The sequence below is a fragment of the Porites lutea genome, chromosome 2, assembly GCF_958299795.1.
Source record: "Porites lutea chromosome 2, jaPorLute2.1, whole genome shotgun sequence".
Classification (NCBI taxonomy): domain Eukaryota; kingdom Metazoa; phylum Cnidaria; class Anthozoa; order Scleractinia; family Poritidae; genus Porites; species Porites lutea.
Genome location: NC_133202.1, coordinates 8,304,107 through 8,319,618, shown reverse-complemented (window position 1 = coordinate 8,319,618; position 15,512 = coordinate 8,304,107). Strand labels below are relative to the sequence as shown.

The 15,512-nt window shown below is 38.0% G+C and overlaps 1 long non-coding RNA gene and 1 pseudogene across 1 annotated transcript; both read right to left on the bottom strand.

Moving 5' to 3' along the window:
• Positions 1-418: 418 nt before the first annotated feature.
• LOC140926875 (uncharacterized) lies at positions 419-7,665 on the bottom strand. Its single transcript, XR_012164494.1, has 3 exons — positions 7,537-7,665; positions 4,663-4,785; positions 419-502 (listed from the first exon to the last, which is right to left on the bottom strand). It is a non-coding gene; the product is annotated as an uncharacterized lncRNA (long non-coding RNA).
• Positions 7,666-13,393: 5,728 nt separating this feature from the next.
• Positions 13,394-15,512, bottom strand: part of LOC140927624 (extracellular calcium-sensing receptor-like) — a 3,973-nt pseudogene continuing 1,854 nt past the window's right edge.

The following is a 15,512-nucleotide window of genomic DNA, read 5'->3' as shown; positions in this document are numbered from 1 at the left end:
ATATTATATTCCAGAATATCGGACTTAAACAGCTTTGTCCTAATTAAACTTTCATGTGGTTATCATTATCGAAAAATATAATCCATTTTTGTAAGGCTTATACACAACTTCTAAAGTTATTTTCGACATTTGGTCTTGCTAAGTTTCAAGAATTTCTTGTTAGGCCTAAAAACACTCACAGAAAATCTAACTAGTTGAAAGGCTCCTTCACCTTTGGCCACTGGGTGATGATATTATTCGCCCTGCAAAAGCTGCGGGGTTGCCAGTTGAATCCCAACTTTTGTTCAATCAACCCCGCGATAGTTGTCCCGCACAATCTCACTCCAGTGTACATTAAGGGTGCGACGAAGCAAAAATGTGAAATACAAAGAAATCTTACCAACACAGTTCTTTCTCCTTGAATCAAGTTCATAGCCAGTCGGACAAATGCAGATGTAAGTGCCATACAGGTTAATGCAATTGTGGCTACACCCACCGTCATTAATCAAGCATTCGTTGATATCTGGAGAAAAATTATGAATGTACCTAAGATTTGAATGTGGACAAGTACAAGCAAAATACATTGACCATTAGACAGTTACTAGGGACCTTTAGGTTCGAGTGACACGACCTCGAGGATGAAATTAAAGTTCTATCAATTCCTTTAGCGTATTCTCAGAAAATATACACCCCGGAAAAAAGCTTCATTTTACTTTCTTTTGTTTTTGTTTTCGTTTTTGTTTTTTTCACCAGAAGAGTTTGCTTGGTTATTTTCATTGAAAAACTGGCTAAACCCTCTCCTGGTCGATCGCAAAATGATAAAACTTCTCACCGTTGATAACATATTTCCGCCACTGCGACATTCTCGCTGAAACTGAAAATGGAATGACAACGGCTACCACTTTTTCGAGCCAAAATGACGCTGGTTCAAGCGCGCGCACAACTTCGTATTGGGAAATCTCGTTCTCGTTTTGGAAACTAAAGGTCTGTCTTTACGCACTAAAGAGACAGCTTTAATTAAAAAAGCTCGACTGCTTTTCCTCTCCCACTAGTCAATCAACCGCCGCGACTGACAAGTAACGAGGAAGAATTGTAAGGAACATAAAAACTAGCGACTGATTTCCGAAAGGTGTTCTTTCGTAACAATGACCGGTAGGTCAAATGAAGAAAACTGAAAAATGAGTCTTAAGTAAAGTAACATCACGTGTCGTCCTCCCGCCTGCCAACAAAGGAAAGTTAGCTCTAACCCCGTCTTTCTAGTCACTTAAAAAATATGACCAGTTTCCCCCTCTACTAAGATTTCAACGAATTCCCTCCGATTGCACCGTAACGCTTTTCGACGGCTGCGTCTGGAAAAGTACCACAAAACTACGACTATATATTAATTTTAGAACAGTCCCATTGCATGTCGTTTTCTGAATAGTCCTGTGAATCACTGGATTGCAGCTGCGAGTCATTTGCGTCACTTCGTTCGATTTCTGGTGAGTCATGACCAGCATGGACATAACACATAACGCGAGGTAATAATGCCTCTTTTCCAGTCCATTAACGTGTAAATGTTGCTGCTTCAGTTATACTCTTTTCCGTTAGCGAGTTGACTTGGTGCTTGGTACAAGGGCACCTCAGGGTGTTTTAGATTCAATTCACGTCCCATTACTTCCAATTAGCAAAAAGGTCTATTTACTTCAAATATTTACTGAAAGTCAGTTACCTTTACACTGGTATATTGAGTTGGGATCTGGTTCAAATCCTGAGCGGCATTTGCATTCGTAGCTTCCAACAACGTTATAGCAATAGGTGGAGTATAGCACGCATTGATGGGTATTTTTCGTACATTCGTCGATGTCTATCCGACAAAAACAGGTGGAGAGAGGAAATTCGAGAAAACAATGCTCTTAAAAATATTAAATCGACGTGAGTTGGTTCAGATGAGAACAGATTGGGAGGATGGGAGAATAATAACATAATTGACTGCTGAGTAGAACTGGATTGTATGTGTAGCTTTTTAAGAGACCCTTACATCTTAACCATGGTGAGTTACCAATTGCATGAATGTTTGACTCATTGTATAAAACAGTATTTGCTGATGAAGACTGTGTGAAACAATCGAAAAAATAAATGCTTTTTTCCTTTTATGTGATTAAATAATAATAATAATAATAATAATAATAATAATTTAAACATACAGGTATTTATAAAGGATTGTTGCATCAGTTTTCAGAAAAAAACTGCTATCAATGCAGGTCTTGTAAAAATTTAAAAATAAAAAATAGAAAAAAATAGAAATATGGATAAAGATCAAATTACCATAACATAAAATAGTTACACTAAAAGGAAGATTCGAAGAGTTATAAATTCTAAGAATTATTAAAAATGTTTTCACCTTTGTAGAAAAAAGCGCGCTTGGTCTATTCTAAGCTAACTTTTTCTAACATAAGGTCATTATTATTTCTAGTTTTGTGGCGGTGAATGTTACGGTTTCTTACATTAAAATAATTAAAAATTAAACGTTATCTGGGAACTCTATTTGCAATACACTTATTAACAAATCTTAAAATGTGTGTCTGTGTTCTATAATAGAGAGGTTCCAAGCCCAGTTTGGTCATAATTTGGTCAGTTGATAGTTTTTAGGCAGCTTTGAAGTGGCCGATCCTCGCTGCTCGTCTTTGTAGTCGTTCAATCTTGTCCCTGTTTCCTTGTCCACATTCATGCCACACACTATCATAATAGTCTAGAACTCGTAGGACCATGGCTTTATAGAGTCTATTTGCAGCTTCTAGCGTAAGTGAAGGTCTTATTCTAGAGAACTTTCGGAGTATCTTAGATACCTTCATCCTCACAAAGTCCACATGGTCATTGAAGGAAAGAGTGTCATCAAGAACAACACCCAGGTACTTAAAAATCACAAGACAGCTTTAGACAAGAGTTATTACAAGATTATCACACTAAACGTTAGGCCTCGTAGGAATTCTATTTTTTCCTGACCTTTACTGTCTTTACGGCAAGAGAGGATAAAGGGAACAGAGAAGGCATCCCCCATACAAACCCTATTCGATAGGTAATTCGTCTCGAGTTATTTTTAAGACCACAGATCCCAAGGGGGATTAGACAACAGCCAATGACATAGCGTGAATGTGTTACGCGTGGATGACCCACGCTCAGAGCCACGCGTCCTTCACGAATTGACGCAGAACAAAATGGCGGAAGATGCGGAAAGCGATATTGCTATTCGTTTTGTCGACGAAAACGACTACAGAGAGATTTCTGCTAAAGCTGTGTCAGCGGAACGGAAACTCAAAAAGAATCGCCCTTCTTCTCTTGTATAGAGCTAACAGTACGGCAGGGAAATCCTTAACACACTGAATATTCTCTCAGGATCATTTATAATCTACAGTTTGAAGAGAGCAATTTCTGGTTTGATATTTATTCGTTTATTAGTCTTTTATTATTCAACAAAAATAACACTTGGCGTCCTACTTGCTTTTTTGTACAAACGACCGGTGTCAATAGACCGGCGAAATTTCTCATTTTATTAAAGCGCTTAGGTTACGACAACTTCGAGTTAAACTGATTTCACGGGTTGTCAAAGAGTCTATAGCGATTCCCTTTTCCCAGGTGAGTGCCGACTCATTTCGCGTCAATATCAAGGAATGCTCTCGATCTCTTTACGCTTTCATTAATAATAATAATAATAATAATAATAATAATAATACACTTTATTTAAAGAGGGTAGCACGGAATAGTTACAGAAACTAGTAAACTTGTGACCCTCTATCTAAATTAAAATTGCAAAAAGCATAAGATTCAAAATATACAAAGTCTAAGAACAAAATAAATAAAACTAAGGAGATATAAAAGTTCTGCATCAATATGAATGAGCATAAGAGCTAATGATATTGCGTTTTGCACGGGGTTTAGTCATGCGAAACCTCCACGAAACATCCAGGCAGCGCGCGATCGAAGTAATTTTATCCCGATTCTAAAAATAACTCGAGACTAATTACCTATGGAATAACCGGGTGTGTATGGGGGATGCCTTCTCTGTCCCGTTTATCTTGCTTTATTTAAGGTGAATTACTTGATTATAATCAAACACTAGAAATACGTATCTGGCAAACCCTTGCGACACTCGTTGATGCACCTAAGATAAGCCCTGCCTGTCGCAATTTTAATTAGAAATTGGTTGGGTAACCAGCCGCGAATATCGTGTGGCGACGACTCCTATATTTATCTTTATTGTCTTCTTCTTTTTGATCGTTGGTATTATTTTATTGTTTTATTGTTTTATTGTTGTTTTATTGGATGACAAGTAACGAGGGAGAGTTGTAAGGAACATAAAAACTACCGATTTCCGAAAGGTGTTCTTTGGTAATAATGACCGATAGGTCACTGTTAGAAGAGAACTGAAACATGAGTCTCACGTAAAGTAGCACTGTTACGTGGCGTCCTCCCGCTTGCCAACATAGGAAAGGTAGCTCTAATCCGTCTTCCTTGTCACTTAAAAAATATGACCAGTTTCCCCCCACTCTACTAAGATTTAAACGAATTCCCTCCAATTGTACTGTAACGTTCTTCGACGGCTGCGTCTGAAACGGTACCACGAAACTACGACTATTTTAAAACAGTCCAACTACCCTGGCTAGTTTTTATGAGGACCATGACTTGAAACTATCATAATTTTACCTTGGCAAGTTAAACCATCAGGTTTTAACTGGTATCCACTGTAACAGGAACACTTATAGCTTCCATCAGTGTTTGTACACGTGTGCTGACATCCACCGTTAGCTAGCGTGCATTCATCTTTATCTTTTGAAATAAAATTAAAGTGATTTTTAGTTATTTTCAACAAAGCACTATTAGATAAAGGTACACACATACATATACAGCTGTTTTATTTGAGTCGTTTGTGTTAAATAAACGAGTGAGGCCTAGGCCAACAGAAGAAGTAGCATTAACTAAGTAGAATTCCCTATTAGTTACCTTAAATTTTCTAACCACAACGGAGTCGTAAGTGTAGAACGTTTCATGAGACAAATCAAACTGTAATTTGGGTCGACCTAAATTAAATTAAGATCGTCTGTTGCGTCAGACATCGAACTTAGCACGCGTCGAACCAATCAACTGAATCAGACCAAAAAGTAAATTTATGATCAGCACTAAATGTTTTTCATGAACGGGCTAAATATACATTATCATACTAATTTTTAATTTTTTAGTTTATAAGTTTGCACATGTGAAGATCGATGTATATCCCAAACGTTCTATAGACGTTCTATCTGTCTGAAGACTGCATTTAAACAATTGCCTGCTCGAGTGCTACCTTATGACGAAAAAGCACCAGGGGCGGATCTAGGGGGAGGGTGCAGGGGGTGCGCACCCCCCCCCCCCCCCCCTGAGATGACCTGCGGTTTTCTAATACAACTGGTATTCTGCAAAAAAAAAAACTATGTGGTTTATTGCTGTTGAAGTAGAGCAATAGACGAGTGCACCCCCTCCTAAAAAAAATCCTGGATCTGCCCCTGAGCACGGTATAATAATCTGAGTAATGGGCAAAAACTCGCAACTCCTGGTATGAAAAAAACTATTGAAACTAGAAGGATAAAAAATAACTTAATTTGAGATCATGGGAATATATTTAAGTAAGATGAATGAGCATAGATGTTCGCAATTATATTGTCGCGTTTGACAATGTTTTGGCTTTGCTGCAACATATGTATGTTATTTTTAACCATGTTTAAAATACATCCAAATTGTATCGATAAGTGGAAGCAAAAAATACTTATTTTCTGTAATCGGTGATATGATATTTTGAATTGGCAGGGCCAGGTTAACAGGCTCGGTCAGTTCTTTATTATAGATTATTTCAATCTGCTGAATGAATTTGTCGTATAGAGGGCCTAGGCTTTCCCGAGCTTGTGTGGTTAAGATATTAAAAATATACGCACTTTTTAGGTTAAAAAATGGTATTGAAAATCGGCTAAATTACAAATGACTGATTTTTTTCCCTAGATAATTGTACTTCTATTATTTTCTCGATTTTTTTATGACAAAAGAATTTTTTGAGGTAGAACATTACCCGCGGAGATTAAAAAAAATCTATTTTTTTCTGGGGGGGGGGGGGGTCTGTGAATTCGCATGGACGTCTTGGGTTTATATTTTAAGGCGTATATTTTAAGTGATGTCATATAATTCAAGGAAGATTAATTGAGTGAAATTCACCTGAAAAAACGTCAATATATTTTTTCATTCGTTTGTGAGAGCTAACGAATGAGAAATTCTACAAATACGTTAGTGTACTTGTCTTCGAAAGAAATGATTAGGAAACCGGATCAAGGAAGCTATTTTTGACCTCCGTGAGGTTTTTCATTGTTTTGATAGTAAGTTAGCAGAAAGATGACCGAGATAAAAATAGCATTTCTGGAATTTATGCAAAGTCATAAGCTATAAAATTTGACTTATGTCGTACACGTATAATTCATGGAAGACCAGAACGAGGGTGCGAATGGGGTTAACAGTTAACTGATATTTGGCCAAAAAAAACAGTAGTTAACTGATAATTGGCCAAAAAATTAGCAGTTAACTGATAAATGAAAAGTTAACAGTTAAGTGATATTATATTAATGTTATTGAAAGTAACAAAGTCTTGCAAACAGAAATGTTATTTTCTGATATTTTTCTGTTCCGCCGATGACCCAGTGACACATTAACTAGATGTTACTATGTGCAAAAGGCACCAGCGGGTAGTACCAAACAAACAGAAAGTGTAAGTTTTCTCAACGAATAATTCTTCTTCTAATATTAACAAGATTTCTGTGTTCGGAAAAGGAAACTACTGTTTTCACAGACCCAATAATAAGATCATCAAGTTAAACATTACTACCCAAATAAAAAAAGCTGTGACTGTTAGCACTGGATCTGGCAAAAAGAATTTCTGAGGGTGCAAAGAAATCAGCAATCTTTCTCGTACATGGAATTTTTACTTACGAGAAATAATTTTTGTAAGTGATGTTGGAGTTCTAACTATTGAGACTTTTTTAATAGAAAGAAAAGCTCGTGTTTAAACCGGTATTTCTGAAACAGTTTCGGCAGTTTCATCTCTTAAAACCCTTGAATATTTTTGTGAGGCTTTTGAAATAAGCGAAAAAGGTACGTCTGAGAAAAAGGTAACATTGAGACGCGGAAGAGGATGTCGGCAAAATCTGTAAAATCTGTACAAAAAACTTCTGACAACGCAAGTGGAAAACATACACGCGGTTTCTCACTTCAACACAAAACATTTAGTGCTTTGAACTACGCCCAAGACTCTGGAATCACAGTAAGGAATGGCTTAAAAGAACTACGAGATCGAAGTGGGCTACACTCACGAAAAGTCAAATTGTCCCGTGCCTAATATTTTCATGCCTTTGTCAGTACTCTCAACTATGTCTCTTCCATCGGTGTAAACAGTGATTATAGTATAGTATCAGAAGTACATAATCAGTAAAGGCGGTTAAAAAAACAACAGCGTGAACGTCAAGAAAGTTCAGGTAAGATTGTATCATCGCATCACTTACTTACCTAATTGACTCCAGGCCGTGGCAGCAGAGAGCAATAATACGAAATGACCTAACATCATAAAATAGTATCCTTTATCCTTAAAGCTAAATAGAGTCCAAAATAAAGGGTGTTTTAGTTCGAATCTGTCCTCGGGCCGTAAAGATGAAAACTGTCCACAGTTCCTCTTTCGCATTGGTTTAAGCAGAAATCGGCGAAAGCTCAAAATAGGTGCGCAAACAAAATTATACAAACGCTACCCAAAGGTCTTCTGATAATTTATATAGCTGGCACAACTAAATAAACTTTGCTGAATCTTCGGGGTTTTTTTTATGATTGGCAAAATATTAGCCCATTGTATTTTAATAATTAGGTGGATTTCAATTAACTCTACTACAAGAGATAATTACCATTTGTACAATGGAGTAAGTGTAACGTTAAAAATACTTTTTTTATGGTCGGCTTCCTTGAAGTTGCTCCGTACTTTTTTTTTTCCAGCATAAAGTTTCACACGAAACCCTTGATGTCTAGTCTTCCAAAACTTGTTACAAACTGTTCGATAGGCAACATATGAAAATATGGCGTTCAATCAATCAATCAATCATTTATTTTAACACGCTACGTCAAAGAGCTAAAAAAGTCGTTCAAAATGCGAGCGTGTAAATTGTTACATGACCTGAAAAAATTATTCATTTTCATGTATTTCTTCTTTAACTATTTTTTTTTTCATCCGCTAAATAATATCGTAGTATCCGCATATTCAGTGTTCATCGACTTGTTGGATAACGTCACATTTAACATTTTACTTCCAACATTTGTCGCCAATATCACTTTTACCCACGACAGTTTTGAGCATGAAACCTTTCTGACTCTATGGTCTAAAATCACGTATAACTTGAGATACGTTCATTTTTACATGCCCTTAAAGCCATACTTTCATTTTAACTGCTTTCTCTTTTGCTTTTCTTTTCATAACTCTCCAAAGAAAGTTTTGACATTTATCTCAGAAAAATATTTGACTATGAAATCTGAGATACACTCGCTTTTAAACTTCATGAACCAAACACAAATTGAAGTTCAACACTCGTTCGTAACTCAACTCTTTACGCATAACAGACTTGGAGCGAGTAAAATGTGCTGATTTTCAGTAGTAACTTATTACGAAAGGGGCGCACCATACAACGGTCGATAAGTTAAATAACTGTTTCTCAGGTTTCAAATAGAGGTTAATGTTAAGTTTTCTCGAAACTTTCCACACATATAATAAATTCATTTTATGCCTTTGCTGGAAAAATATTCTGACTAAGGCCATATTTCCCAAGTCAAGTTGTCGGTGGTTTGGATGGGTAGGAGAGAACCCTGCCAGTTACAAGGTTTATATGTAGGATTGCACAGAATCATTTTTTTTTTAAACAGTTTTTATTGAAATTAAAGACAAGTTTTACAATGTTACCTAAATATAAACATTAATTAAATGAATCAAATTATACAATTCGACTTGAAAAAAAAAAAAAAGCAAAAGGATAACAATAACAACGAAAAATATATGTATATGTTACAACAACGACGATAACAATAAGGATGCCTGCTCAGAATCATGGCTAATTAAAATGCTATGAGATTCGCTCAATTGAACCACAGGCTACGCGCCTCGTTGGCTATTTACCACGGACTTTAAGATCTAACGATGCGACGGTAACCAGAACGTCGCTTAAAAAGTGAATTTGCGTTCCCTCAGTCTTAATAGCGATTATTCCTCCCTTTTTACTTTGTCAAATGTAGGCGAACCCTCCTGAAGCTGAATTTCAAGGGACCACATCCAAGCTCAGAAATAGAAATAAAATTTCGTCGTTGCTTGTTTACGTTCTCCATAAAACGCCAAATTAGGCATTTTCACGTCGTAGTCGTGCAAAAACAAGAAAGAAATGTCCAAAAAAGCGTGATACACGTGCGAAGTTGTTGTTTTGCTTATTAAACCAATTGTTTTTTTGATGTTCTCGTTGCCGTCCGCGTCGTTGGATCTTAAAGTTCCTACCATCTCATATCCAACGCGCGCTCATGGAATAAATTTGTTAAATAGTCATGCGACGTTATGCTAATTGATTTTCGCATTATCAGTTAAAGATAAAAGTTTTTGTTTACCTGTAATTGCTCTATTCTTCATAATTTGATGTTCCTGTCGACTTATGGACGCCATAAGTCACACGTCTGATTTGTTTCAACACGAACGGATGGAATGGATAAATTAAAACACTATGAACACTTTTGCATGTAAAAACTCATCAGAATTCTCCGACTTTACACCAACAGATAGCAGAAAACATTCGTGATAATGTCAACGAAAATAATTTTTAAGCTCAGCCTAAGAAATTCTGCACATGACAGGGCTGAATGACTTATTGTGCATGTCCGCGACATCGCTGTTTGCCAAGTGAGCAGCGTAGTCCGGGCGCGAAGAGGCGAGAAGGCTGCACTCGGAGGCAGTGAAATTCGCCTGAAAAAACCTTAATATATTTTTCCATTCATTTGTGAGAGCTAAAGAATGAGAAATTCTACAAATACGTTAGCGATGCTTGTCTTCGAAAGAAATGATTAGTAAACCGGATCAAGGAAGCTATTTTTGACCTCCGTGAGGTTTTTCATTGTTTTGATCATAAATGAGCAGAAAGATGACCGAGATAAAAATAGCATTTCTGGAATTTATGCAAAGTCATGGGCTATAAAATTTAACTTATGGCGTACACAAATCTTGGTGGGATGAAAGAGGCCTTTCCTTACATATAACTTTACTCACGTTAAAAATTGTGTTTGTGTTCTGGCTTGTTGTGGAACAAAAATGAGGTACTGGCCAAGCTAAAGGATTAACACACAAATGAGTCTGTGACATTTAAAAATGCACCAGAGAAAGACTGAAGTAAAGTATTCTGATTTAGATTCAGCGTACAAAATTTTGATGGCCTAGCTTTGTGACCTAGCTAGCATTTACTGTTGTAGTAAAACTGATACTGCAGTAGTAGTAGTAAGGTTTATTCCCCATAAGGAAAATAAGGTTTGGAAGAAAGAAGAGAGAAACCGCAGTGATTTCCTGTGTTCTTACGGTTTTTATGGTGAAGCATTTGAGGCGAAGAGAGTGAATCAATTAGTCGATAACTGAAACAAGATAAAGCTAAAAATCAGATGAAAATCTACCTTACTGACGCAATGATATGAGATATCTGGAAGATTTCGTAGAACTGAGTGGTAACATGTTGATAAGCCGTCGTTATTTTCAGTTTACGCTTGAACGCGTATACATTCGAATAAACAGGACTGAACTGCTCTGCGTTGTTTGTAAATCTTCTTTTGATTAAACCAAAAATGGAAGAAAAATTGCGAAAGTGGAAACAAGAACTGAATAAAGTATGAAATAATCTACCTTTAGTTCAAATGGGAACTTTAAATATTCAGAAACCACCTGAAAAATCGGCTGATTTTTGCCATTCTACTTGCCGTCTCCATCGTCTTTCCTTAACCTACCTGAGGTTAAGTCATCAAGAGGGAAAAAAAGACGTCGTTATCATGCAAACATTGATCATGTTAAATTTTTGGAATATTAACCGTGAGGTCGTCGAGATATAGTGCGTCTTACCGTTAATGGCGGCCATCTTGATTTTCAAATAATGTACCGAGGGGGGGTGGGGGGGGGGGCGCACGAAGGATTTTTGGTATTTTGCAGATGAATCACGTAATATATAAGCCAATATGCCTTTGAAGCAGCCCGGCCAGGGGAATGTTGTAACACAGTTTTTTCCGAACGAACTGAAATTTAACGCTACGAAATATGAGATACGCAAAAAGGACGACCTGTCAGAAATGCCTGGCTTTCATCGGGAGGTTTAACAGTAGGTTTTTATCTGTGGTGAAGCGAGCATGCTTAGCGCTTCGATTAGGAAAATGTTTCACCTGTGCATGTTTGCTGATTTTATTATTTGGAGGAATGTCCCAGAAACTGTATAAGATCACTGTTTCGAAAGGAGATATTGAAAACACGCGTAGTCGATGCTGAATGTGTCTGACATGTTTTTCATCGCCAGCGGAGTTCCTTAACTAATGAATGGTAAAAGGCGTGAAATTCCTGTCACGCCTCCCGAACGCGAGCTGCAGTGATGTTATTAGCTGTAGTCACACTACAGACTTTTTACCTAGGTAAACTTGTACGATTTGTTGACTGTTTACCTAGGGAAACTTAACCAATTTTCCCTGGTTAATTTAGTTACCTCGGGGAAATTTTCTCGTCTGGGGCTTGGATATGTCTCGAGAACAATGGGGTTTCCCTTGACAGCTACCCCTTAGGGATGGCTTGGGAAAAAAAAAACTTGAGGTCGCTGGCCAATAGACGCTCATCGGCGAAGGTCTTGATGACAGAACCGGACATAGCTCACGTGGTGAAAGAAATTCTTGGGGTCCGACTCGACTACGTCTTCGCCTGTCTTTACCTTGCACGTTGAATTAGCGTACGAAATAACAGCGAAATAAAAGAAAAAAATGTCTCTTTGATCGGCTAGATCCCTGCGCATATTGCCTTCTTGAATTTACGCTCCAAAAAATTCAACTATGCTTGAAAACATTGAGAGCCGATACCAGTAGTGTGTCTGACCTTCCCAGAAATTTTTACCCAGGTGAAAATAAAACCCGAGATGAATTTACCTGGGGAGATTTTTGATGAATTTGCCCTAGGTAAATCAATTTTACCTAGGTAAAAGTGCGTAGTGTGACTACAGCTATTTTTCACGCTTCCTCCCAAACTGCCCCGGCCAGCCCCCTAAGTAGTTTTGACACTCATCCAAGATGGCAGCTCGTTACGCAAAGCGCTGACTCAGACTGGGTACTGTTATATATGAACCTACTGTGTGTCAGGATCTCGTCTTAACAAAAAAAAAACGAATGTCAGTGTTGACAGAAAATATGAAAACCAGACAGATAGTTCACAAATGATGATTAAAGCCTTTATTATGCATGCACTCATTGCAAACATTGAACAAGATTATTCAAAGTGATTCCGAGGCTGAATCTCCTCCTTGCTACAGCTATTCTTGGTCAGTTTTTCATTCATTTTGCTACAAAGCCGGCAAAAAGGTGGCCTAAAATTGAGTTATTAGCAAACGGCGAGTGGTAGAGTGAACCATCCTCGTTTTGCCAAGTATTGGTCACTTGCATTGGCCTTCTTCATCAAAAAAACGTTTTTCATGAAATATATAAGCTCGTCAGTGGCCCATGTCTTACGTTAAGAGATAACTGACGACTTGTAGATCCTTTTTGACAATTGTGGAGTCGTTTGGCAGCTGACGATCCTGACGGTTACACCCTTATACTTTATGCTTTTTTTCACATAACACTATAGTTAACACTCGCTTACCGCAAGACAGTTTCTATCACTGAGGCCTAAAAAGGTAGTCGGAGCATTGAATGAGGCCGAGGGACAAAGCTGTCTCATCACGGCTCGCTAAACCGTGAAATTCCGCTCAGGTCCTTTTCAATTATCTATTAATTGATGTTTCAGTTTTATAAATCCTGCTCTTAAGTTGGCAACAATAGTTTTGTAGAAGAATAATCATCCTCACTGTTCAGCACATTTAAAAACATCGCGTGTTTTTGTTGTTGAATTTAAATTTACAAGAAATGAATTACAAGTTTGAGACCTAATCTTCTAGCTAACTATTTTTTTATTAAGGCTTAATTAATTCACCTGAAAATTAAGCCAGCATAAGAAATTCTTCAAGACATTTTTTGCCTCGTTAGCATAGGCAAATATCATTACCTGATGAAGCTAATAAAATTAAATTTCTGAATATTGAAAGTGCATAACAATTTCAGTTATCTCTGGAAATTTCACCTCGATATACCAAATAATTTCGGAGAAATGCTCTTTGAAAAACACCAGAACTTACAAAGAATGTATGAGCTCATGAATCTCTCGTGTTTATTTTTCGGGTCACAGAGAAGCGTTAGGTACTCCTCCATTGAATTGTGCAGGGAAAACACTGCTTACTGTTACATTACTAAAAGAGAAATTCGTCACCTGCGACCTGACGCTTTCCATAGTGTTCTTTTTGGGATGGAAAAGCAGAATGAATATTTTGGGTCCAAACATGCATCCTAACAAGCCAAACGAAGTTATTAATGTCGTTAAACAAGACACTAGTGTTACGTACCAGCTTTCAAACGTAGTAAACGCCACAGGGTAATATACAATTGATGACAACAGTAAAATGTACATGGAGAAGGCAATGTATTTTGTCTCGTTAAAGTTATCGGGAATTCCTCGTGCTTTGAAAGCGTAATACGTACACAAGAAAGCCACAAGTAATGTGTAAGCACAGACCGAGACGAAGAGTACAAGGCCGACGTTTGTTTCAAAAGGTTTGCACACAAGAAAGACGTACTCATCCAAGCGAATGATCTTTTTACGCCTCGGAGAGTCCAAAAAAATCCAGAGGACCAATAAACAAAGGGGGCTAAATTCATGACAGAAAGGAACACACTTTGTCTTGTTAAGGTTTTGTAACAGGGAGCAAACAACTGCGCCACTTTATCAACCTCAAAAACACTTGTTATTCGCATTGTTTTCAGAAAGAGCACCGTGATACAAAGATTGAGAGCAAAATAACGCCAGAAAGATGCTGCGGTGCAAAGTGAATGGCTGGGTTCAGAAAGGTCGAGGACGGCTAATAAATGGAGAGATAAGATTCCAACGAGCAGCAAAAAAGAGATCTCTCTGTTAGACGCCTTGACGATTGGAGTGTTGTAGAACTTGATGTAGGTGCCGCAAAGTAACAACGTGAGAATAACCCCGATCAAAGCCATCAAGGTTATCGCGATTCCAGCGGCGGTTGTGTGCGTGATGTTGATGATCGGTAATTTTTGACACTTATTTTGCTCTTTGTTTGATTTTGTCTCCGAGTCACATTTTGAGCAATTGGTGGATCCGTTCTCAGTACTGACAGTTCCCTTTGGACACTTTACACAGTTCCAGCAACATAGCGACGTGAATTCCCTCCTGGTACCTGGCAAACATTCTGATGAACAGAAGGATAACGGGGTGTAGAGAGTTCTCCATCGTAGCCTGGACAAATCTATCTTGAGTTTAGGCGTCATATTTTTGTTCCAAGATCCGACCCGAATATTATTTCGAGCCTTACCTGTGGTTGAGTCAAGCTGGAAGTTTATAATGTCGTATAAAACAGTTAAAGGATCTCCAAACTTGTCAAATCTCACCTTGCCAGTCAAGCCGTCAAAACTAATATTTCTGAGATATTTCTCCAAATCACGTCCCTTGACAGTCGGCTTGACTGCAGGACACATTCCTCTTTTATGCATAGTAACAGAACAGCGGTAAATGTTATCAAGGGCATGTGCAGTAGCATATACAGCGTCAATGAGATAAGAAACAAAGGAGCCGCGAATCTTTTGTACTGCGTGGTGTAACGTTAGATTTGCTTCGCAAGGTGCGACTCCAGGGTCACTGGATTTCAAGGCTGAACAGTTGAATTGTAATCTCCAGAACTCTTCCCACCAGTCTGCGCCTCTTTCAATGCTTTTGGCAGGGGTAATCGTCTTAAGGTGCTTTTCAAATTCGGGAGTGGGATAGTCACGTGGCTTTACTCCCAACGAGCCGTTTAGAATTGTGAAGTGAGTGCTAAGAAATACTGCCTCTCCCACGGTCAGTGCGTCGCTAAGTATCCAAGTCTTTCCTTCAAGATTTTGCGCAGTTGCTTCTGCAAAAAATGCACTTCCGTAACCGCCAGAAAGCCAAACAATGATCACTGTGATTTCAGACCTTCTTTTAATCTTGAGAACAGTTTGCTTTATTTTATTTCCATTTCCTAGCCGTGGAATATACTCAGAAAACGCGATGCAAAATGTTTTTCGGTCGAAGGATTCTTTCTCCAGGGCCGAAATACCGTTTCGGCCATAAGAATCATCCAAACCCACGGTCGCGACGTATGTCCAGTTAAAAAGTT